We start from the raw sequence: 27970 nt of genomic DNA on the forward strand, positions 1-27970 counted from the left end.
TGGCGCTCCCACATCGGTTGCTCGACCGTCCATTAAACTTGCCACATATGATGGGAAAAGTTCGTGGCAGGTGTACAAGACCCAATTCAAGATAGTGGCGGAAGCGAACGGATGGGACTCTGCTACCAAGGCCTGCCATCTTGCAGCATCCTTGAGAGGTGACGAAGCGGACATTCTTCTGCCCTTCCGGACAGCCAGCGCCTGGATTTCGCCGCCCTCACATCTGCGTTGGAGCTTCGCTTCGGTGAGAAGTGCCAGAAAGATTTCAGCCGACTCCAGTTGAAGTCCCGTTTCCAGAAAACCGGGGAAACCCTGCAAGAGCTAGCGGCGGACGTCGAGAGATTGTCTCATCTTGCTTTTTGCGACTGTCCTGCGGATGTTCGAGACAACCTGGCACTCAACTACTACATCGACGGGGTTCGAGATCCGGAAATCCAGAAAGCTCTACGGATGGCGGAAGTCAAAGACCTGAATTCTGCTGTTGTGTATGCGATGAAGTTGGAGGCCGCCCAGCAAGCAACCCGCAAGGATCGCCATTCAATCCGCAGCGTGAAAACTGATGAGCCTGATCCGGTTTCGTCACGCTTTGCTGAACTGGAAAAGCAAATAAAAGAAATTGCTGGAACCCTCAAAAAGATTTCGGCTCCCAAGGACCAAAATGGACAATCACTTAAGTGCTGGAAATGTGGCGGCGAGGGTCACTTACGAAGAAACTGTGAAGCTCGCCAAGAAACCAGAGGGAAGAGCACCTCTCCCTCGCAGGTCCAGGAAAACTAAGCCATGGCAATCTCGCAGGGCGGAGGTCGCCAAATTGGAATGAGCCCCATCTTAAAGTTTTCCAGATTTCATCGACGAGTGGCGGCAGTAATGGACTGTTTGTTTACGCATATGTAAACGGGTTTCTCTGCGAACTGATTATTGACACTGGAGCCAATGTTACAATCATTAGAACAGATGTGGCTCGTCAATTTGGACTCAACATTCTATGGACGCCGCCCTGCGTTACCCTCCAAACTGTGACGGGTGACAAGATCGAGATTGAAGGTAAAGTGAACTTAGAAATTGTGTTTGGAAATGCCACTTACCATCATACGGCATTCGTTGCTGCTATCACAGATCCCTTCATTCTCGGATTGGACTTTTTAAAGAAGTGTGACTTCAACCTCGACTTCAAGACTAATGAACTGCACTCGATGAGAGAAGACATAGCCATCTTCAACGCTGAAAATGATGTAAAATCCGCTCATCAAATAATAGCCCAAACAGATTTATCGATTCCCTCAAGGTCAGAATCATTAATACCTGGCTCCATTGAAGAAAGCAATAGTTTTCGATTTGGACTCATTGAATACCCTAACCTAAACAATAACCTAAAAGGAGTGCTGGTAGCATCTACGCTTGTGGACCTTTCTAAGGATGTAATTCCTGTGAGAGTCGCCAACGTGAGTGAAAGGCCAAGGAATGTCCGGAAAGGTGAAGTGTTAGCAACCTGTATTCCAGTAAACAGAATCATTAGATGAATCAATTCCCCCGAGACTGTGTCTTCCGAGTCCTTGACATCGAAGTTAATTGGGAGTGAGTCATTATCGAAAGATCAAAGAACTGCTGCGGAACAATTGGTGGACGACTTCAAGCATCTGTTTTAATCTACATCGGAGGATGTTGGCCGTACGAATTTAACGCAGCATAGGATTTACACTGGAGAACACCCCCCTATTAAACAGCAACCAAGACGACTACCGTTCGCTGAGAAGGAAGAGGTTGAAACCCTCCTGTAAGAGATGAAGGAGAATGATGTAATCGAACCCTCATCCAGTCCTTGGGCCTCTCCCATCGTCTTGGTCCGAAAGAAAGATGGCTCCACTAGATTTTGTGTCGATTACCGACGGCTGAATGAAATCACCAAGAAAGACAGTTACCCTCTTCCACGGATAGACGACACCTTGGACACTCTTTCCGGACACAAGTGGTTTTCGACCCTGGACTTGAAGAGCGGCTACTGGCAGGTTGAGATACACCCTGATGACCGAGAGAAGACAGCGTTTACAACTGGACAAGGCTTATGGCAGTTTAAAGTGATGCCCTTCGGCCTCTGCATTCACCAGCTACGTTCGAGCGTCTTATGGAGACAGTGCTAAGAGGACTTTCCTACGAATCCTGTCTGGTCTACTTAGACGATATCATCATCGTGGGACGCAGCTTCGATGAACACCTGGCTAATCTTAAGAAAGTGCTGCAAAAGCTTAAGGAAGCCAATCTGAAGTTAAGCCCGTCCAAATGTAATTTGTTCCGCCGGGAAGTGAACTACCTTGGTCACATCATCTCTTCTGAAGGTGTACAAACCGATCCAGAAAAGGTATCTGCGGTCAAGAGTTGGAGTCGTCCCGAAAACATCCATCAGCTGCGAAGTTTCCTGAGGCTCTGCACGTACTACAGGAAGTTTGTAAAGGGTTTTTCCAGCATTGCACGACCTTTGCATAAGCTGACGGAGAGCAAGCAAAAGTTTGAATGGTCCAAAGAATGCGAAGATGCATTTCTACGACTGAAGGAGGCTTTAACATCAACGCCTATCCTCAGCCTGAAAAATCCTTCATCCTGGACACTGATGCGAGCAACGAGGGCATCGGAGCTGTTTTATCCCAAGAAATTGACGGAAATGAACATGTCATCGCTTACTGGAGCAAATGCTTATCAAAGTCGGAGCGAAATTACTGCGTCACCAGAAAGGAGTTACTGGCCATAGTGAAAGCTATAGAACACTTCCATCATTACCTCTACGGCCGAAAATTTCTGCTTCGGACAGATCGTGCCTCATTAACTTGGCTTTTGAACTTCAAAAATCCGGAAGGCCAGATAGCCAGGTGGATACAGCGGCTCCAGGAATATGACATGGAGATCAAGCATCGAAAAGGGTTATCTCACGGTAATGCTGACGCTTTATCAAAGAGACCCTGTCCTGAGAACTGCCACTATTGTTCCCGAATCGAGAAACAGTATGGAACGACTATCCCTACCGCCTATCGGGTGACAGTGACTCCAATATCATCAGAACCTGATCCGTGGAGTGACGACCAAGTTCGAAAAGATCAACTTGAAGACCCCGACATAAAACCAATTTTGGAGTTCATGGAAAGTGACAGTCGGCGACCTAGCTGGCATTTCCATCTTCAGTCCTGCAACAAAAAAATACTGGGCTTTATGGAACTCGCTCCATTTACGGAACGGCGTGCTACACCGAAAATGGGAATCTGACGACGGCAAAACATCTAGGTGACAGTTACTACTTCCCCGATCAAGGATTTCAGATGTTCTGAAAGAAATACATAGTAGTGCGACTGGAGGACATTTTGGTGTCTTGAAAACCCTCAATAAAGTTCGGGAGCGCTTCTTCTGGAGCAAGGCGAAGGATGACGTGGAGGAGTGGTGCCATTCTTGTGACGCCTGTGCTGCTCGTAAAGGACCGAAGAAGAGAAGCAGAGGGAAGCTACATCTGTACAACGTTGGAGCTCCTTTCGAACGAATTGGGATCGACATCCTGGGTCCTCTACCAAAAACTGCTGATGGCAACAAATACATTCTTGTTTCCATCGACTACTTCACCAAATGGCCCGAAGCGTATCCCATTCCAGATCAAGAAGCTACCACCGTAGCAGAGACTCTAGTCCAACATTGGATCTCGAGATACGGAACACCTTTGCAGATTCATTCCGATCAAGGGAGGAATTTCATCTCTGCTGTGTTTAAGGGCCTATGTAAAATTTTCGGAATTGAGAAAACTAGGACAACACCACTACACCCACAATCGGATGGCATGGTGGAGAGATTTAACCGCACAATCCTAAATAATCTCTCGCTTATGGTATCCAGAAATCAACAGGATTGGGACAAGAAGCTACCTTTGTTCCTGCTGGCTTACCGCAGTGCTGTCCACGAGACTACCGGATTTGCCCCATCTCAGATGCTCTTCGGACGAGAGCTTCGGCTACCTTGTGATCTCGTCTTCGGTCGTCCTCCGGATTCGCCTTCATCGCCTGAGGAGTACATCCAGGATCTCCAGGCCCGGTTGGAAGACGTTCATAACTTCGCACGAGAGCGAATCAACATCGCGGCGGAAAAGATGAAGACCCGATACGACACAAGGTCTACTGGACATGGATTCAACGAAGGCGACAAGGTTTGGTTAAGGAATCCCATCCGACGGAAAGGTCTGTCACCCAAATTGCAGTCGCATTGGGATGGACCCTACAAAGTCCTTAACCGACTAAATGACGTCGTAGTGAGGATCCAAAAATCACCTAATGCAAAACATAGGGTTGTACATTTTGATCGGTTAGCCCCATACTATGGTCATAGTTCATGAGTATTACGTAAACAACCATGGCTGATAACATAAAAGTTGTAGATAATTTTTTTGCTTTTAATGTTTAGTAATATTTCTTGTTATTATTGTGTCTCCTATGCATTATTGGTTATTATTTAATGTGTGTATTTGTGAACTTGTGATAGACTTGTGTTTGCACCCTTTCTGGGGATTGTACTGCCCCGGACGTGCAGTCCTTGGGAAGGGGGCAATGTTACAAATTCTGTAAATAGTAATTATTATAGTAACGTAACCTGTAAATAGTTTCTCGTAATGAATATACAACCCCTTTTCATTCCGCTAAAGTATACGACCCAGTATTTCCTTTTCTTTTCATTGATAAAATTTGATAACGGTCTACGCATTTCGGGAAGCAGAAAGAATGTTGTGGAAACTTCTTCGATGTTTATAAAGGCGTCCTGCGTGATAAAAAGTGGAGTTTCAATTGAGATTTCGAACGGAGAGCGTATTTGCTCTGTTTATAGCGAGGCATTTCGCTGTGTTGTTTTCGTATTTGGATGTAAATACGTGTGTAACCGTTAAGTTTACGGTGTTGAGTGATACTTGTTTAATTGCTGATGAAATTTAGCCGTTGTTAACGATTTCTCCTGTACATAGTGTAAATAAAGCTCCTGTGTTTTTATCAAGAACTGTGTCTTCATTTAAAGAAAGTGGAAGTCGCACCGAATCCGTTACAATACATATATATATATATATATATATATATATATATATATATATATATATATATATATATATATATATATATATATATGTAAGAACCGCCGCTCGATTCTTATTACGAATCTTTATTTTCGCAAGTTGCAGTGTTGTGCCGTGATAATCTACCACGTAGGAAGAGGACAAAGCTACATTCACAACATCTTTATTTTTACATAGAATATACCAGCAGGAACTTCTCTTAACTAACCCCTTGTTTAGTTGTGCCACGATTTTTATATAGGGAATATCATTAAAAGATTACAGATAATTATCCCTCGATCATGTGATCTCACGTGATCTATATAGGAGGAGCAGATTGTAATAACGAAATATCATTGGGCTTAGCACCGCAGACAGAGGCTGGCTTAAGTCTGGAGGGGAAAAAGTGTCTGGTAGATACTTTAAGGGAAAACACCTCTGAGCCTTGAACATAACCATATATGGTATGAGAAGCATTTAAGTGTTTAATAACTAATGTCTGTGACTCATACGCCCTGACATATAAGTGAACAGAACTTAATATGGAAAAGGCCTAGCAAAGGATTTTTCATATTACATCCCCCCTCCCCCAAAGAATACGACAGGATTGAAGAAGGGAAAAAAAATGAAGACGGGAAATTATCTGCAACCTCTTTCCTTTTTTTTTTCAATCTGAAATGTTATAACATTATACACATTACATATACAATAACACTACAGTTACTAATAAAAACACAGTACAATTAAAATGATATTCTAGTTTGAGGTAAAATTATGTAATACTCAATACTTTTTGTAAGTTCTCTATATAATTCAACATATGTACTCTACATTCTTTCTTCTTTTAGCTCAAAGATGAACAATAATATTAGTTCACTCGTGAGATAGCTTGAAGTTGCTCGGTACATTATATTTACTCAGTTTAGATATATGAACTGTTTGTGTTTTTTCTTTGGTATGCGCATTCGGTTTGTTAATTTCATAATTAACATCTGAAATTTTTTGAAGAATTTTATATGGTCCACTGAATGGTTGAGACAGTTTTCGAGAATTAGGTTATTTGAATTCTTCATATATGACAGTGTCATTTGTATTAAAAGTTTTGTCCACAAATCTTGCATCGTAGTATATCTTATTTCTTTCGTGGTATTCTTTAGTTCTTTCAACTGCCAATTTCCTTGCTTGTTCGACCGGAGGATATATGTTAGCCGATCAGAAGCCAAAAGTTTAAGTCCAAAACACAAAAATTGAGAAAATTAATGTTTTTTGATACTTAGTTTTTAAAATTCTTGGTTTATTAATTTAATTAGAAAAGTGTATAAAATCTTTTTTCGAGATGTAAACTCTGCAAAAAATCAAGATATGTACAGGATGTGTAAATAAAAACGTAAGTATTTATTGAAATAATGACAGCATCTTAAAAATTTTAGGACCTTTTGGCAGCGGAAAACGATAAGAAATTTATGTAAAAATAATAAAATAGCATTTATTGTCATAAGTTTTATGTTTGTTCATCACAACAAACACCATCTTCTTCCGAGTTATTTAAATGTAAATCTTGATCTACATGTGTTGTCCTTAATGTCCTGCAAAAGTTGTGTTTAATTGGAGGTATATACTTTAATAAACATATGATGTCTTTTTTGTTTCTCTTGAAATTGTTCTGCCATTAGGATATAATATAGGTTGAGTTATATTTTTTAAATTTACTGGCCTATCTATTTTTTTTTTAAATTTTTATTTTTTATATCAATTGCATGAAAGGTATCATCCTCGTCACAATTATGTTTGAACTTAAGGCTGCTTGGGTTTGACCTTTCCAATTTTATCAATCTCATATTAAACCAATTGACTGTTACTCCACTTGTTGATTTTTTTCTGTTGGTAACAGCTTCTTCCCATGGTTTTGTGGAAAGAAATTCTTGTTGATTCATTGCGACAACTCTGAAAGGGTTCTATTTTGTATCTTTTACTATTTTGTATTATGATACCAGTCACTAGGTTATAAATATGTGGATTTTTTTTGCATAGGCTTCTACAACTGCAAAATCAGCATCATTGGGCAAATAGCTGTGCCCACTTAATAAAAATTTAAGCTCAATTGATTCAGCTTTTATATCTTCACTCTGAACCAATTTCAGTAAACTTAACAGTTTTTATATTTCAATTCTGTCCTGAAAATGAATCTGAATACATTATAATTTTGTGAAAATCCTTTGCGTACAATTTAATGTGTTTAGTTAAATAAGATGACACTTCTTGTGAACCCCGCTATGCTTGGGTTACAGGCCAAACATACATGTAGCCTCGTTAGCCTTTAAATCATGGCAACCAAGATTGTATACATATAAGTTTCTCTTGTAATAAGCCACTGATGTGGATAGTTTCAGAAATGGTAATGCTTTTTCTAAATCAAAACTAAACACGTTATATTTTGTCTCAAACTCTTAGTCGATCATTAGCCATACTCTTACGAGCAATTTCTGCATTTCGCAAGTGTTCGTTATGTTCAACTTCAGCTGCATTTTTTTCTTCATCTATTGTAGATTGTTTTTTTATTACCAAATAATCAGATTTTGCACAAGTATCTTTGAAGACTGATTAAAATGTAAGTTAAATTTTGTCGAAAATATATGGTAATAAAACTTTTCCTTTACTTGTACAATTTGCTCTTCATTACATTGTTTGACATACAGGTTATACATTTTTGCAATAGAAAGATCTGAATTTAAGTATCTGCGTCTGGGATTATGACTTCTTGTACTATGAATTTCTTGTTTTTCAGTGTTGCCAACAAATATCGAAAGAAGAAAAATAATTTAATTTTTATTTCAAAGTTTATGTAAAAAAATGTTGATAAAAGGTGGACTTATTCATAATGGCTTCTGAAATTATTATACAATATATTCAGAAGCTATTAAAAAAATGACTGTCTAACCTAGAAAAAAGTAACCAACAAATAAATCGTTAAATAACTAAGAAGATTAATATTTATTTCATCAAAATTTCCAAAAATTAGAAAATATCAAAAAATGGACTTAACGCATCGGCTTCTGAGCGGCTCATGTCTTCTTTTATTGGATTTTCAAAGGGTACAATACCATGCATCAAATATGAAGGAGGAAACTTTGTTACTGAGTGTGGAGTCAAGTTGTATTCTTGAGTCACCTGTTCCAGTAATTTAGGGCAAGGAACTTTTTTAGAAGTTTCATTCACTTTACACTTTAATCGAGTGACAATTGTTTGGTTTAATCTTTCCACTTTGCCATTACATTCTGGTCTGTGTGCTGTAGTTAACAATTGTTTTATTTTATTGTGCTTTAGAAACTTCTTAAAATGGGAAGACGTAAATGCCGGATTCTTATCACTCAAAATACTTTAGGCACTTGTACGTTGAAGACTTGCTTAAGAAAGTTAATGCATGTTTCAGAAGTAATTGACTTTGAAGCAAAAGACCACATATATCTTGAATGATGGTCAATGATTAATGTCATATACTTTTAGTGGAGTTGTAGTAATTGAAACCAGCCACACTATCTACTGCAACAAGATCAAATGCTTTTTCAACCGGAGACATGGATTGTAGCAGGCCAAATCTTTTTTGCCGAGGTTTTTTATTTACCTGACACGTATGACAATGCTTGTTAAAATTAGTTATGTCTATTGTTATATTTTGCCAATAGTAAACAGGCGTAAGTAAATTAATTGTTTTTTGAGTTCCTGGATGTCCAAATTTTTCATGGACAGTTTTGAGTAGTTTATATCTTAAGGAGAATGGAACAACGATTCTCGTAAAACCCTTTCTACGCAGGCATAAAATATTATTAATTTCAATGAAATTACACGTTAAATTGCCATTTTTTGAGCCTCTTTAATTTCCTCTAATTGCAGTAGATGCGAAGCTTGGATTCCAGTAACTGTTACTGCATCTTCCTCTTTTAGATTACTTTTAGGTATGTCTCTTGAGAGCATATCAACCTCAAAATTCATGGTACCTTACGTGTACCTAATATCATAGTCATACATGCTTAATAACAAGGACCATCGGAACAAACGTCCTTTTAAATTTTTTACATTTTTGAGCCAAACTAACGAGGCGTGATCAGTATGTATGGTAATTTTTCGACCAAAAAGATAATTATGAAATTTGTTCAAAGAATCGACTACAGCCAGACATTCCAGCTCCGTAATTCCGTAATTTTTTTCATAATCCTTTAAAGAGCGGGAATGGAAAGCTATAGGATGTAAGGTACCAGAATCATCAGGCTGTTTCAGTACTGCTCCCACACCAGTTTGACTCGCGTCAACACAAATATGACATTCTTTGCTAGGATCAAATATTTTTAAAATAGGTTTACAAATTAATGAATTTTTCAAAACTTCAAACGCTTCCTGGCACTCATCTGTCTATTGCCAAGTTGTGTCTTTTTTCAGCAAACGATTTAATGGATTTCTAATAGTCGCATACTTGTTTATAAATTTGTGACACACATTTATTGACCCCAAAAATCTTTGAAGAGATTTGACATTGGTTGGTCGTTGCAATTTTTTAATAGCTTTAATATTACTATTATCTGGGGTAACAATTCCATTACAAATTTCATAACCTAAAAATTCAATTTTTGTCTGTAAAAAAGAGCATTTAGAAGCTTTTAGCTTAATGTTTTCTGTCCTGCACATTTCAAAGATTTGTTTAATGTGATTCAAATGTTCTGTAAGAGTTTCAGAAAAAATAATTATATCATCAAAATAGTTAGTTGCAAATTTAATTTTTTGTTTTGTCAGAATTCGGCGCCGTGTTCTCTGGAAAATACTTCCGGAATTTTTCCAACCAAACGGTAATTTATTCCACTCATATAGGCAACTGTTAGTGACAAATGCAAGCTTTTCTGTATCTTGGGGATGTACGGGTATATGCCAATATCCCGACGCCATGTCTAATTTTGAAAAATATCGGCTTTTTCCTAATTTATTTATGAGTGTTTCTATTAAGGGTAATGGTTCTGCATCTGATTTTGTAATTTGGTTCAATTTAATGTAGTCTATGCATAATCCACTTTTTTTATTTTCGTCTTTTTTAAAAACTAGGGTAACAGGCGCACTATAAGGACTTGAGCTCTCTTTTATTATTTTTGCTTTTAGCAATTCTCGAATTTGATTGTCAATTTCTTCTGTTCTTTCTTTCTGTTGTTTAGGGGACGTTTTATACGCCCTTAATGTCACCGGTAAGTCTGATGTTAACCTTACCCGTTGTGGTTCAATTCTAATAGTTCCAACATCATACTTATTTATCGAAAATATATCGTCATAATTTTGGAGCATTTCCTTCAGATCCGCATTTTCTCCGTTTTCCGAATCCCCGTTGATTGACTGACGTGAGCGTAGGCCTCCACCCCCGCAATCCAACACGGAAACCGTAGAAAAATGAAGAGGATCATTTTTTTCGCTTCTCCAAATTTTCTTTTTTTCTCCTTCTTGATTACTGGTGCTATTAATTGCCTTTTTTATGCTATTTTCAGTTCGATTTTCCTTAAAACATTTTTTCTTTTTAGTTTTGTTAACTTTTATTCTACCCTTACTTTTCTTTAATTTAGTCTTTTCATTTCCAGCATCATTATTTTCACTGTCCTTAACCTTGATTTCAGGCAAAATGTGCAAAGACAAATCATTTAGCGCGGACTCAGAAAAAGTGATCAGTTTTTTCCGATCCTGTATAACGACCCGTCTCATACAGTCAATGACTAAATGAAATCGAATGCAACTCTTTAAACCTAATATGGCATATGGTAAATCGGTGTCTAGAAAAAAAAAAATTCCACCGGTCTAACGATATTACCAACTTTAAGGTGGAGCGTACATGTTCGGTTAAGTGTCAGAGTTCTCTGGGTTTGCTTAACATTCACGATTGTTTTTCCTTCAATCGAGACATTTAATGTTTTTGCAATCACACTAGAAATAACGTTTAAGGTTGATCCTGTATCTAAATTTAAACAAATCTTCTTTTGTAATAAACTCGAGTTTCTTTTATTTTTAGTGTACTCTTCATTATATAATTTATTTTCATTATAAAATTTATTTTCACTTTTGTAGATTATTTCGCCTTCTATATACCCGGGCACTAGTAATTGTCATGCTTCATTTGAATTTTCCTCTCCTTCCCTAAATTGTTTATCCTTATTCGGGGACTCTAGTAATGGTTCAACCGTCGAGGTATTTGGTTTATTTAGGCAGGTTTGTCCCCAATGATATGCGTTAATAATTCCTCGTCGTGCGCAGAATTTACAAGAATTGGGAGGTAGCTCCAGTGTATAATGTGTTGTTTGTTTTTTACGGGCGTCCTTTTCCTCATTTTGGTTTAAAACACGACGTTTGTCCTGTGGTTGACTAAAATTATTTCGTGGAAAATTATTTCTACTTTGGGGAGCGTAATTAGGGTTTTATCGAAAATTGTTTTGCATTTGGTTTCGCGGTACCCAGTTTTGATAAAATTGGGTAGGTCCCCTATAAGCACTTGGTTGTTGTGTCTTGGTCTTAAATTCATTTTTTGACATTTCATGTGGTACCTCGTTAATTATCTTAGTGACCACTTGAAGCCATTCTGTGGGAGTTTGCGGATCTTTAATTAGCAGAAAAGATTTAATTTGTTGCGGTAACCCAACTGAGAGCCCTTCTAGAATATGTTTGTTACTGAGATTTATTTTCCTCCCCAGTTCTACTTTTTCAGTGAAATAAGAGAATAATTCTTTGGCGTTTCCCGAGAATCTTAAGTTCTGGAAATCTGTGAACTCATCGGGGTGAAATAATGTTCCTCAAAAATGTCTATTATCTTGCGAAAAGAAGTGCTACACAAACATTGATTAATATAGATTTTTAAGGCGGATCCGCGAATTAATTTCTGAAATTTTTTTAACTTCTAGCTATCGTTTAATTTATTTAGGTTCGTTTGTTGGTCAAAATTACCTAACCAAGCTGAAAAATTTATTCCCAACTCTGGCTCAAACAATAAGATTTCTGGATTACTACCCGTATTTGTTTGTTTTGCTTCATTTTCAGAAGCAGAAATCCCGGCTAAATTTAGTTCTTGCATTCTCTCAGTAACAGTTTGGCATTCCGCATTTGTGTTACACGTTTAATTCAGGCGGTACCTCAGCTTGAGTTTCAGCATCTTTCCAATTTGACTCTTTGTTTTCCATTTTTGAATTATTTTTATTAGAAGGGACTATTTCTGGGTCATTTTCTATTTCAAGGTTTTGACTTTTTTTGCCACTACGCATATCATTATCTCTAATTTCACCAAACTTTAAAGCATTTCTTCTACTTTCCACATTCATATTCAAATTATTTAGTAAAATTTTAACAAGTGCTACAAATTAAAGACAGATAAAAATAGTACCACAAAAGTGACTATCTTACTTTATATCAGAACAGAAAACACATTTACATCACATGAAACATTTTTGGCAACCAAACAAAATACTACCATAACGGCATGAGCCTTTTAAAGAGCTTGGCCGATAAATATTATACATATTAGCCATAATTAATGCAAAGAGATCACCAAAACCTTTCCCTAGAAATCGCAATATAAACGAAAATACTAATTTCAAGAAAGTAAAAATATCTTATTCCGAAATCTAAAAAAAAAAAAAAAAATGTAACTCAATCACCATCCTGATCTCAAGATTTTAGTTGAACGAAAGGAAAAAAAAACACATAAGAGATACTTGTAATTCGAACTTTCAACGAGCGAGGCCCCTTTCATCTGATCATCACAGTAAACCATATGGTGGCACAATTTATCACCAGCAAGTGGATCCTAATGATGCTTTCGCACACTGGATGGGTCACACACACACACTTAGCACTCGGAAAATTCTTGCTGGAGTTCCACTGAAATGGTCTCTGGTCTCTATCTTGCACTTAAAACTTCCCTTTTCTTTCTTCGGATATTCTGAAGTGGTTTCACTGTTGTTAGCGGTTAACTCCGAAAGACACTGTTTCGATGTCTTGAAGCAAAAAATCCTCTTACGCAAACCACTCAATGCTATAAAATTTTTTAAATGCTGCAGCTATGCCCTCATTTATCATCCTACCGGCTTGTAAGAACCGCCGCTCGGTTCTTATTACGAATCTTTATTTTCACAAGTTGCAGTGTTGTGCCGTGATAATCTACCACGTAGGAAGAGGACAAAGCTACATTCACATCTTTATTTTTACATAGAATATACCAGCAGGAACTTCTCTTAACTAACCCCTTGTTTAGTTGTGCCACGATTTTTATATAGGGAATATCATTAAAAGATTACAGATAATTATCCCTCGATCATGTGATCTCACGTGATCTATATAGGAGGAGCAGATTGTAATAACGAAATATTATTGGGCTTTGCACCGCAGACAGAGGCTGGCTTAAGTCTGGAGGGGAAAAAAGTGTCTGGTAGATACTTTAATGGAAAACACCTCTGAGCCTTGAACATAACCATTAGGGTGTCCCAAAAAATGAAAGTCGTTTTTTTAAAACGCATACCCTCTTATTTTTTTCCTTTTATATCAAAACCGTTGGAAAAAAAGTTTCATGCAGTTTGAAGCACGGTAACCCGTGCCGACTTGCGCCTAAAGGCCTAAACGTGTAAATAGCACGTGTATTCATATAAGCAAGCGAATGCTGGCGACGCGATACTTTGCAAAGCTCAAAACAGCTGTAAATAGTGCACAGAAAACAAATGAAAACAGAAAAACATATGTTGGGGGAGGGGGGCTTATCCGTAGTAATTTGCAAACCGTCAAACATGTCAGTACGAATTCATTCCGGTCAGCGAGCGCAGTATAGTCCTTCCATAGGGAACGAAACATGGCAGTGGAATTGCAAAGTTTGAAAAAAGGGATATTTTTAATAGGAGTCGTAAAATAACAAACTACGGGCTTGAAACTTCCCTCTAACAGACAAGTTCTGTCGGTTTTGTTTTATAACATTCGAGAAGTAAATTTAACCATCAGTGAAAGTGCAAATATCGCTATTCGGGAATGCATCATCTTTTGGGAAAAGGCACGCGTTCCCACCTAATCGTTGCTAAATTGTGTGAATAAACTTAAAAACCTGTATCAAATCTAGAGAGACTTACAAAAAAATGCAGAGAAACTGCAAGAAGTATTCAGGCAGCGCCAACAAGAATTTTCAAGTAATTTAAACAATTTATTCAATATTGCACATGCTGATGCACTTCGGTTAATCAAAATAGAGGAAGATGGGACTGTTGCCTGCTTTGAGTGCTCAAAAATCAAAAGAAGATCGCTTATCTATAGTTATTTTATATGGATGTGACGGAACAACTCATTGCTGAGTCTAAACTGGATAATTCCACAGGAAAAGAACAAACAAAGGCTGTTTGAAAGGCAGTTTTAGATTGGAATCTCGAAGACAAAGTTAAGTTGTGATATTACAGCTTCCAGAACAGGTCCTTTAAGTGGTTCTTGCGCTATTCTTGAGCAAAAATTTGATAGAGAAATGCTTTCCTTTGCTTGCCGCCATCACATATATGAACTGATCTATCTCACTTAAATACAGTGCTATGGAGGAGCTGCGGAGTTGTTCCGAACTGTACCCTAACTTGGAAAATTTACTTGACTTTTACCGTGCTGAACTTACTAATATTACGCTCAGGGATGACTATCAAGAGTTGACAGAACTGCCTATCATATTTTTAGGTGGAGATACAGAAAATGAATTTAAAATAAGACCACCGGGAGTCATGCACAAAGCTCGATGGATGGCTCGAGCGATTTACTCCCTAAAACTATTATATTTAGTTCACAACTAAAATTAGATACGAAGGAAAATGAAGCATTGTTTGATGTCTGCTTTTTTGTAGTGACAATATACGTGAAACCATGGCTTCAATGCATTTTGAGTCAAAGCACCCAAAAAAGATTTGTGCTTTTTGATAAAAATTTACGAAAATGTGGACCCAATTATCTCAAAAGCTGCTCTACAAAAATTCATCCAGCTTTTATGGTATGGTCAATAATATTTCATTCCTTTATGTGAAAAAGACTGTCTCAAAGCTTAGTGCAGTAAACGATGCAGCTGAAAGAGCGGTAAAAATGATGCAGAACTTTTATGGTTTGCTAACAGCTGATGAGGAACAAAAACAATCTGTTACGTTGTGTTCAAGAGCAGAGGACATTCTATTCTGACTGCAAAAAGCAAACATTGAATTAAAAATATGTACAGTAATGTTTCTTTTAGTCTAATATTGTTGTAAATATCTGCTTTAAATAAATTGATGTCGCGTGTAGTAATGAATTATGCAGTTAGCAATTTTCCCACTGTAGTCGCCTTACAGGATTTTAGGTCCAACTTTGACCTCAAGTCGGCACGGTTTCCCGTTATTTAATTGCAATGGAACTTTTTTCTCATGTTTCTGAGGTGAAATGAAAAAAATTTGGAGGGTATGCGTATTCGATTTCACAAATTTTTTTTTCGCCAATATATCTTGGGACACCCTAATAACCATATATGGTATGAGAAGCATTTAAGTGTGTAATAACTAATATCTGTGACTCATACGCGCTGACATATAAGTGAACAGAACTTAATATGGAAAAGGCCTAGCAAAGAAGTTTTCATATATATATATATATATATATAGAGAGAGAGAGAGAGAGAGGGATTATATATTACCAGAATATGAGCACAGAAATCATGAGAATTCGTCACATATGAGGAGTGTACTGTATCATATTCTCAAAAATATGGGTGTAAAGGGATCTCTTTCCGCAGAAAAATTAAAAAATTGTAGTTAAAAAACGCGATTTTAGACTATGTTCCGTGATATTAGAAAGAGAGAAGATTCATGGAGGGAGGGCACTACTTCACCGTAAATTTTTCGAAATTCGAGTTTTAAAAACGAAGTTTACGTAAGGGGAAAGGTTAGGAAATCTCTTTCGGCAATTTTTCGATACTGAATTTACATAACGCTATTTCAAAATCTCTTCGATGATGTTAAAAGAAATTGGAAATTCTTCAAAAAATGTGTCCTAAAAACGCAATTGTTGGTCATCTTTGATGAAGGCCGTTACTTTTTCAAAATCGAAGCTTCAATAAATAAATAAATAAATAAATAAATAAAGTAAAATAAAATAAAATAAAAATAAATATAAAAACAATGGAGTATTTGTTTGTGATGTTAGGAGGAGTCAAGGATAGGGGGCCCTTACCCGTAAATTTTTCGAAATAAAAGTTTTAAATACATGATTTTCAGAATTCTTTAGTTAAGATCTCGGGAATTCTTCCGGCATTTCTCAATAACAAAGTTCTAAAAACGCAATTTTAGATGATATCAACGGGAGGAGTTTTGGAGGCTCGCCCCTGGAACGTTTCTGAAACAGAGAAAATCTCTAAATGCTGCGCTTCTCAGAGTGTACCTATTGTTCACAAGACCGAAGAGAGCCTAAATTTTCGTTTTTATGGCTTTAATTTAGAAACTAGGGGGGGGGGGGGATAACCCCCTTTTCACATGCCCTTTTACAAATGCCTTGAAATGTAGCAAAAAATTGCATTTTAAGTCTTTTATTTGGAAAAAATGTCAACGGAAACTAGCTTATCCAGCCCTTATCACTTAACTTGCTTAAAAGCAACTTAAATGAATTTTTTTGGAACTTCTATTACAAACGAGTTTTGATAGGATCCCTTTCCTCCCTAGTTCATATCGTGATGATAGCTTTAAAAGGAGGTATTTTGAAGGAGCTCACGAATCTTCCATCCCTTTCTAAAATATGTATAAATATAGTTAAAAATCGAATTTTTAGAGCCTCAAAGGCAAAATATTTCCAGGAAGAAAGGATTCTAAGCACCTTCACACGTCCTTAAATGTAAGCAAACATTACCTAAAAGTGCATTTTTAGGCTGGACAGCTGAAGAGCTAGAAGAGCTCCCCTCCTCTTCTAACTTCTCAATGTATAATGACAGAATATTTTGTTTTCTAAGCTTTATTTTCAAAAAATATTTTGGGGCCAGCGCCCGAAACCTGACCTTTCTCCGTACATCATCAAAAATAGACAAAATGCGTTTTTAGTTTCCTAATTTTCAAAAATTACCCGGAAATTCAAATTTTGAAACATTTTCGAGGGAGATTTCTAAGTCCACCCCCCCTCACCTAATGTCTCAATACCCCGAAAATTGAGTTTTTAAAACTTCATTTTAATAAAATTTCTGGGGAGTTATCAGGGCCCAATTTCCCAATAGGCAGAGTAGGCAACTGCCTAGGGCGGCAAGCTTTTCAGGAGGGCAAATTTGCTATTACAATACACATTTTTTGAATTAAATTGTTATTCTTGAAAATAAAATATTAGCATTCTTTTATTTTCCACAGAGACAATTTTTTCTTGTAATTTAATAATGATTACTTTCACACATCTTATGAAAGTCAAATATTTTTCAATCACGGTATTTGCCGAATAAAAAAAATTTTGGGAGATCACTGTGATCATTTCATCGGGGCGCCTCATAATGTGAAACGCCATCATTTCTTCATAAGTTGGACAGTTTGAATCTGGGCAACACTTTTTTACGTTTTTTTGAGTCAAGGATATTTTGCTTCTTTTAGGGGGGGGGGAGGGGGCGGCAGATTTCAAATTTACCTTAAGGCGGCATGGAGCTAAATTCGGCCCTGGGGAGTTTGTTCAAAAATTTCGGATGGTCCCTCCCAAAACAATCGGCTGGATCCGCCACTAGTATAATGAGACTAACTTGGAAACGATTCGAGATTTCAAGCTCACAAACGTAATGAGGGAAATTTTAGCATGGTGGACGTTCACCATTCTTCCCCGTAGCCCTTCATTTGAATACTTTTAAAAATACATTCAAAAGCAGAAACTGAAATTTTTAAGTCATTTCTAGGCCCCCTGTTAACTCTGAGAGGAAGCTCAAGCTTCCTGAGCCTTTTGGGTTATCAGGCTCTGATTGTCGGCCACCTTTGATTACGTTTGGAAAGGATAGGGTTTGGGGCTCTTAGGTGATTTTTATGGACATGTTAGGGAGAGGGATGGTTCTTGGAGCCCTTCCTCGTAATTTTTTCCAAAATTAAAGGTTTTTTAAAAAAAAGAAAAAAAAACGTGATCGTATGTTATACTTTGTAACGAAAGAGTAGGAGGTTAAAGACTCTTCTGGTGATTTTTCGACAATGGAGGTCCTAAAACAGATCTTCAGTAATCTAAAAAAAGCGGGATATTAGGTTTCTCCCAAGAAAAATTTACAAAAAGGCATTCCCAAAAAGCGCAACCTTTGATGAAGTTGGGGGGAAAAGATGGGGTTATGGTGCTATTTGGAATTTTTTCGAAATCAAAAGCTACAATTTAAATGATTTTCAACGATGGTGTGGAGACTAGGAGTTCGAGTATTTCCTCCGAAATTAATCCAAATTTGAAGTCCTAAAAATGCAATTGCAGGCCACTTTTGATGACGCATAAGGAAGGAACTGAGACGTGCACAGGGGAGAAGGGACACTTGTTCGGGCTCGAGTCTGAAGGGGCCCCGAGGTTTTTAAAATGAGGGATGAAATATATGTAGGGATGTAGGGGTAAACAATATGGAGGGGGGGGGGCTGCAAAAGTCATATGTGAAGGGCAAGTCATAAGTATGCGTGATGGGCTCAAAACTTCCGTGCACGCCAATGGAATGGAAGAAATGATGTTCGGTTCATTACTCCGGACTTGAAATTCTAAAAACGTATTTTTAAGCGATCTTGCATGATTTTTGGGAGAGAAAGGTTTAGAGACTACCGATCGGAAATTTTCCGAAATTGAAGTTTAAAAGCACAATTCTAGGCTACCATTTTTGGTAAACGTGAAAGGAAATGATTTAGTTTTAGGATTCCTTCCAAGGCCTTCCAAGTCAAGTCGAAAGGAAAATGATAGAGTCCGACTTCTCAATTTTAAAACTTTCGACTTTGTTTTTTTTTCTTTCTTTTATTTTTTACTCATATAGGAAAGGGTGGGAAATTCCAAATAGAGATTGAAATATTAATTATTTTTATGATAATTTTGGCCGCATTTTACTGTCAACATAAGATGCATATAGCTTTAGAAGTTTAGAAGTTCAATTTGAAAATCTAATTTTCCAGTAGTCCTATCCAATTCAAAATACCTATCTTTAAAAACCTGAAAATAATTTCATTTGAGTACTTTCAATGTTTAACAAATAGATATCCGTCAAATCGAGTACTTTTAATGTTTAAATTCTGCAAACTGGAGAAAAAAAATCTAGCAAAGTTCTGTGGAAAGCAGGGGCGTAGCTAAGGGGGGTTGTTTGGGGACAAACCCCCCCCCCCCCGAAACGTTAGTCTCAAAAAAAAGAGAGAGAGAAAGAAAGAAAAGAAAAGAAGAAAAAGAAAAAAATCAAAACTACTTTTTTCTGAGTAACAAAGGTCAAAAATTCACTTCGTCCCCCCCCCCCCAATACCATTGAAAATCTGCTCCATGTGTGACCCTCAAGCATAAAGACGCCTCCCTCTGCTGCGACAATTTTTTGATAATTGAGTGAAATTTGACACTTCACTTTAGAAATGAGATTGATTTTTTAAATCCACTTATATGCAGCCTTTCTTTGTCATAGATTCTGCAAATTGTTAAATATGTTTAATTTTATGAGCCGTGCAGTGGGAATATTGCATACAGTCGAATCTGTATATTTCGAATTTCACATTAAAGAAAAAAAATCGAGATAAAGAGGTTTTGAGATACGGGGGTTTTAAGAAACTTTTTGTAGAAATTTGAAATATGATGGTGAAAATTTGAAATCGATAATGAAGAAAATATGGGCTCTTGATTAAAATTCCTCTTTATTAGTTTTGTTAGGTATTTATTCTATTATTACATTATTAAGTGCTTTATTACGAGTTTAAGGAGTCATTTTGACAGTAAAAGAAACTTTAAGCATATCTTTTTCAAGAAAAAGTCTTTTATTGCTTTTTGGTCCCTGATTTGTTTTTTTTTTTTGTTTTTTTTTTTTTGGATTCATTATTTATCCTCTTGAGGTTAGCAATTGCTGCAAATCTAACTTGGCCAGTATTCTACGATTTTCCTTTTTTCATCACTTGAAAAAAACTTATACTTTCTTTTCACTCCAATCATTTCGGTTTTCTGAGGAATCACAATTTTAAGAAAGAGAGCAACCAAAGAACAGTACTAATCCAGATGGCGAAATGGCTTTTAACTTGAATGACCTTTAACCATGAACTTGAAATGTTCATTTTACATGTCAAACCTGTGAATTTCACCCCTTTACTCTTCTTCCAAGAAAGTGCGCGAAACGACTGCCTTCGGTTAATCTTCCTGGAAAGCCTAATCGTGGAACAAATTTCTCCTTTTTTTCCACTGCCTCCTCAGCTCTTGAAGACAATTCCTCCGTTTCTGAGTTGAAGAAAATGTTTTTGTTTGCTGCTTTAAAGATCATTGGGCTTCGAATTCAAAAATGATAGCATAACCGGAATTCGAGACGATAGAGGTTTTAGTTCGTCTGGTCTCGTGTGTGTCATAGGTCATAGTCAAAACGACCTTTACTAACCAGAGTATCCACTGCAATCACATTGATTTTTCAGCCAGTATTTACTGCATATTCTTTTGGAAACGTACAGTCTGTTTAAGATAGTACATTCTAAGTGATAGTTGTTGCATAATGAAGCGAGCAAAACCGATAACAAGCTTTTTTAAACCCAAAGAAAAAAATTAAAATGACGAAAAGAATTGCTCTAAAAAGAGAAAGTTAACGTTGTCTGAAGAAAACGAAGTACAGTCTGCAAAGCAGGGGCGCATCCAGAATTTTTTGAAAGAGGGTCGTTTCAATGGTCAGCATGTTATACCGTATAAAAAAGCAGTTAAACAGGGGTGCCAGTCTCCCCCAAGGGAAATGACTTATTCACTCATAAGTTACGACCCCCCCCCCCACCAAAACTTTAGATCAAAACCCTTTCAAATTACACCCTGCCCCTAAATTTTTCAAAGGCGTAACTTGTGCCATGTATCATATTCCCCCAATTTCACGAAAAATCATATTTCTTGGCAGACAGGCTGGTCACGTTACCGTATTAAATAGTTGGATACATTTACATAAATATTTTATAGCACACAAATCGTTGTGGTTTGAAGTGGAACAGTGCTCTGAAAAAACTTTAAGCTCATTAGAGGTGATTGTTTTTTTGAAAATGAACAAAAAACTCATAATAGCAGTAGCCCTGTAAACAAACTCAGTCATATCCTTTGGATTATGACGTACTGGGAAGAAAAACCTTACAGAATGAAGCAAAAAAGGGAAAACATTAATTCCAGATGCTATTTTTTCGGATCTAAAAATTTGAAGTTTTGAATAATAATCATTAAAAAAATCTTGTAACAGGGGGGTCAGCTGACCCTTTGCCCCTCTCCTGAATCCGCCCCAGCTGCAAAGCAGCATTAGTCCCATCGGACCCTTCTGAAGGTAATTTTATTTTAATTCAAAAGAAAAACTGCGTAGCATTACATGAATAAAATGTTCAAAAACGAACTGAATCTAGATTATTTCTGTTAGCTTGGTTCGCATTAAAAAGTAGAAAATAAAAAAGACTTCTGTTTATAATACTCGAAAATTGCTGTTGCTCTCCCAAATAGATAATTATGTAAATTCTAAAGCAGCTAATAAAATTAAAAATAAAGACTTGAGAGGAGAACAGATGGTATGCATTTGAGCGAATAACTTTCGACTGCCTATATTTCTTGCCTAACTTTTTTTATTCAAATTTTATTAACTGCTTTAGAATTAGCATAGATGTAAATACATAAAAAGCAACATATAAATATAACGATATGAAAAGCAATTTCATTTTTTGCGAGTTATAATTCAAGAAGTCTTTTTTTATTTTATTTCATACTCTTAGTGCAAACCAAGTTAGTAAAAATAGCCTTTATAGTCTGACCACCGATGAGATTGAAAGTCAAACATCCAGTTTACAGGCGGAAATGGAAGTATCTATTAGCTTTCAAGGATGCCAGCTTTTGTAGATGTGTGTTAGCCTCTAAATTAAGCAGTCACACTGAAATGAACTGGCTCATCAGATATTTGATTTCCCCCTGATTTGGATAGACTGTTTTGACAAGACCGTTGCTAGAAAATTTCACTTTAAATTAAATGCAGGGAAAAGAAAAAAAAGTTGAATTTTCCATAACATTAAAAAAAAAAAACTTTGCTTTTGTTTTGTTTGACACAAGTATCGGAATTCGGGCACCCCATTCCAAAGTATTTTTGTCGAAATGAGAGAAAGTTTTTTACTTCCTTCGGTGATGTTAGAAAGAGGGGTGTTTTAGGGAAGGAGAGGTTTCGAAGTAAGAACTTCTAAAAATTAAACTTTGGACGAGTTTTTTATGAATAAGAAACGAGTAAAAAGAGGAGTTTGAATTAGAAGAGGATAGAGAGTGCTCCCTCGTCCATTTTTTTGGGATCGAAAAGTTAAAGTTCAATTGTTATCTACAACCATCTTAATAAAGAGGGGGAAGGGGGGTCCGGGGCCCTCCCCGCTAAATTTTTCGAGATTGTAGCCCCTAAAACGCAGTTTTAGATGATCTCTAAAGATTATTCTAAAACTGCGATATCTAAAGATTATCTCTAAATTATCTTTGGTAATATTAGGAGCTGAAGAGGTTCGATGATGCTCCCAGACCTTTTTCGAAATTGAAACTTTAAAAACGCAATTGTGGATTATATCCAATTATTTTAGAAAGGGTGGTTGGCTCTTCCCCGAAATTGAAGCGGTAAAAAGGCAATTAGACTATTTGCGGTGATATTAGGGGAGGATAGTTTCGAGAGTCCACTCTCGGGAATTTTTCGAACGTAACGCGTTTTTCGTCGTAAAAACGCTACTACAGGCTATCTTTAGTAACGTTAAAAGGACCAGCAGTTTTCCATAAGTGAAATCTTAAAAGCACGATTGTAAGCCATCTTTGGTAATGTTAAGAGGACGGGAATTTTTTCCGAATTTGAAGTGCTAAAAACTTTATTTTAGTTGACTTTCAATGATGATGTAAGGGAGAGGAGTTCCCGGAAGCTCTCCTCCGAACCCTTTCGAAACTCAAACCCTTAAACAAAATTTAAGACGATTTAGAGCGAGTGATAGGATTGTTCCCCAAGAAAGGTTTCGAGATTATCTCCTAAAACACAGTTTTTGGACGATCATTGGTAATATTAGTGGGCAGAGAGGTTCGGAGGCTTTCCGTCGGAAATTTTCTAAAATTGAAATTCCAGAAAAAAAAATTGCAGTCTATCTTCGACGATGTATTAGGCAGTTCGGGAGCTCCTCTCGGAAACCTTTTCAGAATTGAAGCCCTAAAAACGACCATATTTTTAGACCGTCTTTGATGATATTAGAAGGGAAGGGAGGTTCAGGAACCTCTGGAATTTTTAGAAATTTAAGCCCTAAAAACGACTATTTTTGGTGATAATAGGGGGAAGGGAGGTTCAGGGACTTCTGGAATTTTTAGAATTTTAAGTCCTAAAACCGAAATTTTAAACGATTTTTGATGATGGGGTGGTTGCGGTTCTCGAATATTTAAATGGAATGCTCTACTGGAAGCTTTTTGAAGTTAAAGACCATCTTTGGAGACTGGTAGGCGATGTGGTTAGGGAACTCTTCCTTGGAATTCTTTCAAAATCAAAATTTAAAAAATACGCTTCTCGTCTCGACTACCTTTGGCGATCATAAAGAAGAGATATAAGGTTCAGGGACTTCCCACTCTTCCACTTTCTTCTCTCTTTTTACGTATTTGTTTTTATTATTGGTAAAAATGTAGTGGAAAACGCTCCTCCAGTTTTCTTTTCTAAACCTATTTGAGTGGTTTAATTTTTTCGAAAATGAAATTTTAAATTTCCAGCCTGATATTTTTATTTATTTGAAATACAAGAGTTTGCGGCTCCAAAGAGAAAACTTTTCACTTTTGGATTGATGTCCCTAGAGTCTTTTTTTTTTCCCCACTTTATTGTAATTTAAACATCATGCCTCCTAAATCTCGGGATAAAGTTTTGGTTTACCTTCACTTTAAAACATTCAAACAGTGAGAATTTATTATTAATTCATTACATTATTTAAATCTCGTTCCCTACTTTTTTATTTTATTTTAACTTGTTTTCTTTTTAAAACATATTACAGCGGCCTTCATAATGCTATTATGTTATTAATCTATTCATTTTTTATTGAAATAAATCTCATAATAGGTTTGTAACGATACGCTATTTTTTTTTTCGATCAAAAATGTTTGAAACGTACATTTCGGCGGAGTTCAGTTAGGTAAATTATAATGCAGGATCTTGGATGTTTCTCAATAATATGCGAAGATTTCATTTTCTTTTTAAATTTGGCAGAAAAAATACTTTTTGTCACTTTTATTCCTTTAGTTCATTGATTATTACTGTTTCAATTCTTAAAGATTGCGAAGGTTTTCTTCTTCTTTCTTTTTCTGTTTTTAATCACTTTCAGAAATTGGCGGCTCCATTTCTGAAAAACTGGTGGATGTTGGCGACGGCCCTGAGCGCTTCTTCGAAAAAGTTTCGAAATTGAGGTCTTTACAAAACATTAGATCAACTTTAATAAAGTGAATACGGTGGTTCGTCCCCGGAAGCTTTCGAAATTTGAAGTTCAAATATCATATTTGTAGGCCATTTTTGCGGACTCTTAGAGAAAGGCATGCGTTTCAAAACTTTTCTGTGGAAATTTTTCGCATTTGAAGTCTTAAGAGCCATTGTCTGTAAGGATCAGGCAGGTTGTGATTGTTGACATTTTTAATTTTCTTTATTTTTGCAAATGTTGTTCCTTATCATGAATGTAATGTTTGTGCAAAATATGAGCTTTGTCTGCCTTACCGTTTTTGGGAAATTATTTTTTTTAATTTAGGGGGCGTGGCACATTTTTGCGTGTTTTTCAAATTTGCAGATTTTAAAGTTCTTGTTGCTTTAAGCGCCCCTATAATGACATGGATTTTTAAATTCTATACTATTATATGGTCTTCTTAGATACTATTACAGCTGTCAAATCGGTGCTACAAAATTACCAGATATCAAAAAGAGATGACCGTCTTTCTGAAACTGGGTGATTTGACATTTTATGTTTTCTTTGTTTTAGTCTGCGTCATCCTCAAATTATGTTTCAGATTCTGAATGCTCGCTATATAATACATTATGTTCATCACTATTTAAGACATTACGTTATAAATAGTTGCATTTTTAGTATAAATAACAGATAAAAAATTAGTATGGTTGAAAAAATATAGTACGACTATTTTAGCCATAATGCACATTACACAATACGTCCATCTGTACCTATATCGATTTACTGTGTTTCTAATGCTTTTTATAAAGCTTTTTTTTATATAAAAACATTAGAAACATATTATTTTAGGTGTCACTATTGTAATTTTATATTAAAGTTTAAAACAAACCGTGCAAAAAACATTGGAATTACAAAAGTATTTTTTAAAATAACTCCATAACATACTAATTTCGAATGATTATATTTCCGAAAGTAATAGGAGTGACACCGATTTTTTTATTTCATATGTTAGACGAACATGTTGGTTATCAAACTTAATTAGTTTCAGATCTCTGCTATGAGGGCGAGAGTAGTGGTTAGATTTTAAACATTTGCATTTTTGTGAGAATTATCACATTAAAGTTCCAATATCTTCTGGCGCCCTTATAGTGACACCAATTTTATTACATATTTTTGATGTATGCAAGTGTAGCTAGGAATTGATGTAAAAACGTTGGTGCCATCATGAAGGCGCTTTGAGAAAATTGGCATTGAATGTAGTAAAAAAATTCATTTTCGGTCATTTTTAAACGGAGTTCGTGGCCGTCGCCCTCGTAGTGACACCGATTTGACAGCTGTAATAGTATCTAAGAAGACCATATAATAGTATAGAATTTAAAAATCCATGTCATTATAGGGGCGCTTAAAGCAACAAGAACTTTAAAATCTGCAAATTTGAAAAACACGCAAAAATGTGCCACGCCCCCTAAATTAAAAAAAAATAATTTCCCAAAAACGGTAAGGCAGACAAAGCTCATATTTTGCACAAACATTACATTCATGATACGGAACAACATTTGCAAAAATAAAGAAAATTAAAAATGTCAACAATCACAAATGACCTAAACTGCCTGATTCTTACAGACAATATGGCTCTTAAATGGCATAACTGTATTCTGTCTTAGATAACTTTAGAGGACGGGGTGGTGTTTGGGGACTCTCTTCTGGAAAGTTTTCGAAATTGAAGAGCTAAAACGAAATTGTATAGACAATTTATTATAATTTCGGGAATCATAATTTCGCTGAAGTTAGGGTGACTCCTCTAGTAAGTTTCCGAAATTGAAGTCCAATATGTTAAATTTTAAACGATCTTTTATGATGTGGGTCGTCTAGGTGCTATCTTCTGAAAGTTTTCGAAATTGAAGTACTTTAAATGGAAATTTTGCCGATTTTTAATAATGCTGGGGTAAGGCGGCGAGTTATCTCTCGTACCCCAACGGTTGTTGCCGCTGATTTTAGTCGACAAAATTAATTTTCGATTGATTTTTCTTTTCTTTTTCATTTAAAGTTGGAAACATATATTTTTAGTCATATCTTCAATTTCGCGCTCGGAGGGAGGGGGGTTGGTGTCCCTCTGCTTCTCTTAGTTACACCCCTGATCATGTTTTAAATTTAAAATAAAATTTATTGAGTAGTAGTGATATTTGCCACCTTTAAAAAAAAGTAGCACCTGAAAGGGAAAAGGTATGTGGAAGTGTGAAAAGTATCAAATGAAATGACTAAAAGGACAATCTGATCCTATGAAAAAGCTCAAATTTAACGCTATTAAATGTGATAAGTTGAAAATAAGAAGTATAATACACGCGTACAACAATTTTGTGTAATCATGCGCTACATTTAATAATGATTTAAAAGAAAATATTTTTAACGAAAAAAATCTCTTATTGAAAATGAATGGTTCCTACCTCTAATTTTGTTTCCCAATCTGCTGGGGGGGGGGGGGAGTAAATTAGAGTGCCTTAAAGAATTCATGAGGGCGCTGGTGCCACGAAATTTTCATCTTCACTATTAGAGAATTATGAACTGTCGAAAAATTTCGAAGCGCTTCTGAATCATGAATAAAAATAAAGGGCTGTGCAATGAAGGCATACCAGTTTTATTAATTTTTCTCTGTTAGTTATGATTAGTTATATCAGTGACGAATCTAGGAAAGGAGCTATATGTGTATGAGGCTGCAGCCTCACTCCCCGTCCGCACTTAGTGAAACCGAAGTTTTTGCCTTTCTTTGGCTTCGTTGGAAGCGTCATCAAGACAACATAAAAATTTTTGACCTTAGCCCCCCCCCCCCCCCTCCCTCCAGGACTAAAAACCCTGGCTTTGTCACCGAGTTATAGAGAGATGGACGCCGTACGAAAGTTAGATGTCCGAAATAGGCGTCTTGGTTCAAAAAAATCTGGAAACAACGGCATTGTTCAAAACTTTTAGGTGAAAGTTTTTTAGTTTCAACTGAGTTCAAGTCGGCGCTGAATGGTTACTTGTTGTTAGATTCGCGAATTGATACTTCAAATTAAAAAAAAAAAAAAAAAATCCTCTGATGTTACTTTTTTTTAATTCCATTTTATTCCTTGGGTGAAGGGAGGTAAATTTGGATGGGAATGAAAAAAGCATTTTATATTAACGATTCAGATTAAACCGATGGATGGAGGTAACTTTGATTTTAAAAAGGGATGATACGTAGTTTTATGATGTTGTCTTATTTGTTCATCTCGTACGATAAATCCTTATGGTACCGGGCGCCGCAATATCCGGTACAAAATTCATTAAAAAAAAAAAGACTGAGGCGCCGGCGCACTAAGGCACCTGC

This window comes from Uloborus diversus, chromosome 7 (assembly GCF_026930045.1).
Source record: "Uloborus diversus isolate 005 chromosome 7, Udiv.v.3.1, whole genome shotgun sequence".
Taxonomy (NCBI): Eukaryota; Metazoa; Arthropoda; class Arachnida; order Araneae; family Uloboridae; genus Uloborus; species Uloborus diversus.